The following is a 5,350-nucleotide window of genomic DNA, read 5'->3' as shown; positions in this document are numbered from 1 at the left end:
AGATAACGTTATGATTTTTGCTTCAATAATCAAATATAATTTAAGAAACTCAGGAAGAGGCTAACACACACACGCACGCATGCACACACACACACATCTTGTGCATGTGTGACTTCATATTTGTGCTGGTATGTTTTAAGTGTAAATTTCAAGAAGTGGGATGTATCAATCGAATGGCAAATTTATCTGTAATTTTGCTAGTATTGTCCAGATCTTCCCCCAGGTGTTGTATCATTTTGCATTCATGAAATCACCTGTTTCCCCATAAACCTCTCTAAAAGAGTTCATTTTCAATTTTTTGGATTTATGTCAATCTGACAGTGAGAAATGATAGCTCAGGATAGCTTTAATCTGTGTTTATATTATTATGGATTAACTTGAGCATTTTTTTCATATATTTAAGGGCCATCTCTATTTCTTTCTCTGTGAACTGTTTTGTCTCCATTTTTTAAAAGGTTTCCTTGCTTCCTCCTCACAACCAACTGTGCTTACTTCTTATTGGCCAGACCTATTTTAATACTACCTCTATCTTCAAGGAAGTCTGGAAAATACATTTTGGCCTCACATCAAGTCAGGATTTAGTTCATAAGGAAGAAGGCAAGATAGGGAACTGAAAATCTCAGTCTCAATTTATCTTGATTTGCATTTAACCTTTAATTTTCAGAGGTCCTTATAGATGTAAAAATGAAGTAACCAGAGAAGGAAGAAGGGTTAATAGTGATAAGCTAGGAAAATGTGACAGAATGACTTATGCTGCACTCAATAATGTTTAGTTTCTCCTTGAAAAATGAGATTTCCCTCTCTGCTTAATATCATGAAGCCAAATAAATTAATAGAAACAGAGTAATTCCCTCTCCACATCCCCACCCCATAAGACTGGTTATTGTGTTTTGAAATTCTTCCTGCTTTTTGTAAACTGGCAAAGACTAAGAGCTGGAAATATTCCTTAAAGTACAAATCTTTGGAGTTCTGTTTGTAACAAATTTTGAATATATGAAAGTAAAAAATTCATCTTTCATAAATCAATGATATGAAAAATGTGGGAAGGGGATTTCTCTGACTTAATTGAGACTATATAAACATGACAACTAGTTTTCATTATGGGCTTTATTGGATCTTGTCTTTGAACAAACCAACTGAAAAATGATATTTAGGAGAACAGAAATTTGTGTCTTTGATGATACTGAGGAATTAATGTTCTTTTTATTAGGTGTGAAAATGCCCACATTCTATAGAAAATTACATAGGACTGAAATGACCTATGATCTTCTTAAAATGCTTGAGACAAGTGAGAAAAGGATAAAAGGAAGTAAGGGAGGGTGGGAGAGCAAAAGGAAAAAGAAATGATAAAGCAAGTAAAGTATGGCTTGATAATTACTGAAAATGGTATGCTGAGGGTTCATTGATTATTCTCTGTAATGTACGTTTGAAAAAGTTTATAAAAGCTATGAAAAATACCCAAAGAGCATGCAGATTAAAAATGGAAAAAATAGGGGCGCCTAGATAACTCACTTAGTTAAGCATCCGACTTTGGCTTAGGTCATGATCTCATGGTTTGTGAGATGGAGCCCCACATTGGGCTCTGCACTGAGAGCATGGAGCCTGCTTGGGATTCTCTCCCTCTCTCCCTCTCTCTCTCTCTCTCTCTGCCCTTCCCCACTTGTGTTCCCCCTTTCTTTCAAAATAAATAAGTAAACATTTAAAATTTTTTATTTAAAAAAATAGAAAAAATAGGGGGTCCTGGGTGGCTCAGTTAAACAACCTACTCTTGATTTCAGCTCAGGTCATGATCTCACAGTTTGTGATTTCAAGCCCTCATAGGGCTCCACGCTGACAACGCAGAGCCTGCTTGGAATTATCTGTCTCCCACTCTCTCTGCACCTCCCCTGCTAGTTCTATCTCTCTCAAAATAAATAAATAAACATTTTTTTAGAAATGGAGAAAATAGGGGCACCTGGGTGGCTCAGTCGGTTGAGCGTCCAACTTCAACTCAGGTCATGATCTCACAGCTCATGAGTTCGAGCCCCGCGTTGGGCTCTGTGCTGACAGCTCGGAGCCTGCAGCCTGCTTCAGATTCTGTGCCTCCCTGTCTCTCTGCCCCAACCCACTCACATTCTATCTGTCTCTCTCAAAAATAAACATCAAAAAAAATCTTTAAAAGAAATGGAAAAAATAAATTTAAGTGAGATTCTCATCCAAATAAACTACCCTTTGAATATATCAAACCTCATCATTTTTATGAACAAATCAATGACGTAATCTCTTTAAAAATTCTTTTTTTTTAATGTTTCAAGTTTTTATTTAAATTCTAGTTATTTAGCATATAGTGTAATGTTAGTTTCAGGAGTAGAATTTAGTTATTCATCACTTACATATAACACCCAGTGCTCAGCACAAGTGCCCTCCTTAATACCCATCATTCACTTCCACCCACCTTCCCTCCAGCAACACTCAGTTTGTTCTCTATAGATAAGTCTCTTTTTTTCCCTTTCCCCTATTTTCATCTATTTTGTTTCTTAAATTCCACGTATAAGTGAAATCATATGGTATTTGTCTTTTCTCTGACTTTTTTTCTCTGAAAAAAAAAAAGTGAAAGTGCAGAAACTTTTTATCTTGATGAAGTCCCAACAGTTAATGTTTGCTTTCATTGCCCTTGCCTGGAGAGACATGTCTAGTAAGTTGCTATGGCTGATGCCAAAGCAGTTGCTGCCTGTGTTCTCCTCTAGGATTTTGATGATTTTCTGTCTCACATTTAGGTGTTTCACCATTTTGAATCTATTTTTGCGTATGGTGTAAGAAAGTGATCCAGTTTCATTCTTCTGTACGTTGCTGTCCAGTTGTTCCCAACACCATTTGTTAAAGAGACTGACCTTTTTCCATTGGATAATCTTTCCTGCTTTGCCAAAGATTAGTTGACTAGAGAGTTGTGGGTCCATTTCTGAATTTTCTATTATGTCCCACTGACCTATGTATTTGTTTTTGTGCCCGTACCGTACTGTCTTGATCACTTCAGCTTTGTAATATAGCTTGAGGTCCGGAATTGTGATGCCTCCAGCTTTGTTTTGCTTTTTCAAGATTGCTTTTTCTATTTGGGGTCTTTTGTGGTTACATATAAATTTTAGGATTGTTTACTCCAGCTCTGTGAAAAATGCTGGTGATATTTTGATAAGGATTTTATTAAATGTGTAGATTGCTTTGGGTAGTATAGACACTTTAACAATGTTTGTTCTTCCAATCCATGAGCATGGAATGTTTTTCCGTTTATTTGTGTCCTCTTCAATCTCTTTCATAAGTTTTCTATAGTTTTCAGAGTATATAGATCTTTTACCTCTTTGGTTAGGTTTATTGCTAGATGTCTTATATAGGTTTTGGAATTGTAATTGTAATTACAATTGTAAAAGGGATCAATTCCTTGATGTCTCTGTCTGCTGTTTCATTATTGGTATATAGAAATGCAACAGATTTCTGTACAATGACTTTGCTAAAATCGTATATCGGTTCTGGATGGGTTTTTTTTTTTTTAATGTTTATTTATTTTTGAGAGAGAGGGGCAGAGAGAGAGAGATGGAGGGATACACAGAATACGAAGCAAGATCCAGGCTCTGAGCGGTCAACACAGAGCCTGACGCGGGGCTCAAACCAACGAACCATGAGATTATGGCCTGAGCCGAAGTCGGACGCTTATCCAACTGAGCCACGCAGGTGCCCCAGTTCTGGCTGGTTTTTGGTGGAGTCTTTTGGGTTCTCTAGATAGAGTATCATGTCATCTGCAAATAGTCAAGTTTGACTTCTTCCATGCTTTATATTTCCATGCTTTATATATCCATGCCTTATATTTCTTTTTGTTGTCTCATTGCTGGGGCTAGGAATTTCAAGACTATGTTAAATAACAGTGGTGAGAGTGGACATCCCTGCCTTGTTTTCGACCATAGAGGATAAACTCTCAGTTTTTCCCCATTGAGGATGGTATTAGCTGTGGGTCTTTTGTATATGGCCTTTATGATGTTGAGGTATGTTCCCTCTATCCCTACTTTGTTGAGGGTTTTTATCAAGAATAAAAAGAGCTATACTCCAGCTCCCACTGATGGCAGTGAGCCAGCGAAGGCTCCCATTGGCAATGGAGACATCCCCAGCCAGTTTATACCAGTGATGGGCAAAGTGTGCACCCGGCTCTTGGTGTCCCAACCAGACCAGGAGAACATCACCAGTTACCTCCAGCTCACTGAAAAGTGCCTGACTCATGAGGCATTCACGGAGATGCAGAAGAAACAGCTGCTGTCTTAGAAACAGCAAGTGCTGAAGTTCCTCAGCATGGTCCCACACAAAGCAGCATTAGAGATGCAGAACTACCAGCAGCAGAAAGGCTGGGCTTTCGGCTCCAACTCACTTCCTGTACCTGGGTCTGTGTGGATGGGGATGGCGGGGGGGGGGGGGGGGGGGTCGGACCCAGCAGTGGTTCCCCATGCCTCCCCAGGCCTTCCCGCCTGGCAGGATGGGCCGTCTGAGCCCTTCAGGCATTGGGGGCGTCTTTCCCCGACATGCCCACACTAGCCCCAGCCTTGGGAGTCAGAGCCCACAGAACCTGTGGTTTGCCAACTCCAGAGGCAGCAACAACATGTCTAGCCAGAGCCGCAGCTCTGTGCAGAGCACCCATTCTCTCCCTGTCCATTTCTCACCCCAGGCCATTCTCATGGTCCCTGGGCCTGATCACTCTGAAGTCTTTTTGTCTGAGCATGATAGAACACACCTTGGGTGGTGAGCATTTCCTCTTTCCCTGACCCAGCTCCCACCTACCCAGGATCATTTCCACTTCTGAACTGAGCAACTCAGAGGATCCTGAGGGGTCCCCAGGGGAGCCCAGCCTCCAGGGAGGACATGACTGGGATGACAGGCTACCTTATCTTGGGCCTCCCACCAGTTCCTGATCTTCCTCCCTTCCTCTCTTTCCTACCACAGATGGGACAGACAAAACCTCCACCATCTGATGGGACCCACAGCCCAGCGCACGCACAGCTTCCCTGGGTGGTGGTGGAGGGGGGGAGGGCTAACCCCCAAAGGGCTTCTCCATGACAGTGAGAAGGTGAGCTGGCTCAGCTATACATGCTAGTAATTCTCTACCCTCTCATCCTTTTAACTTTTGTTTAACATTGGCACATGCCTTGCTCACTCCCAGGCTCAATGAGGGATCTCTGTGGAGGCTCAGGTAAGTAGGGAGCAACCAGGATAAAGGGGGCAGGGACCAGCCAGCCCAACTGCCCCTCCTTCCCTCCTTCATCCCCAGCCTGGCCCCGCCCCACCCCTGCTCCTCCCAAGGGAGCAGCTTCCTCCTATCTTGTGGGGCCTGCTCAGA

General features: G+C 41.8%; 1 pseudogene; it reads left to right on the top strand.

The window, feature by feature from the left end:
* Positions 1-3,558: 3,558 nt before the first annotated feature.
* Positions 3,559-4,778, top strand: LOC144612832 (protein Smaug homolog 2 pseudogene; annotated as a pseudogene).
* Positions 4,779-5,350: the final 572 nt, after the last annotated feature.

The sequence above is a fragment of the Panthera onca genome, chromosome C2, assembly GCF_046562875.1.
Source record: "Panthera onca isolate mPanOnc1 chromosome C2, mPanOnc1 haplotype 2, whole genome shotgun sequence".
Taxonomy (NCBI): Eukaryota; Metazoa; Chordata; class Mammalia; order Carnivora; family Felidae; genus Panthera; species Panthera onca.
The sequence above is the reverse complement of the archived record's forward strand: the minus strand, read 5'-3'. Positions and strand labels throughout refer to the sequence as shown.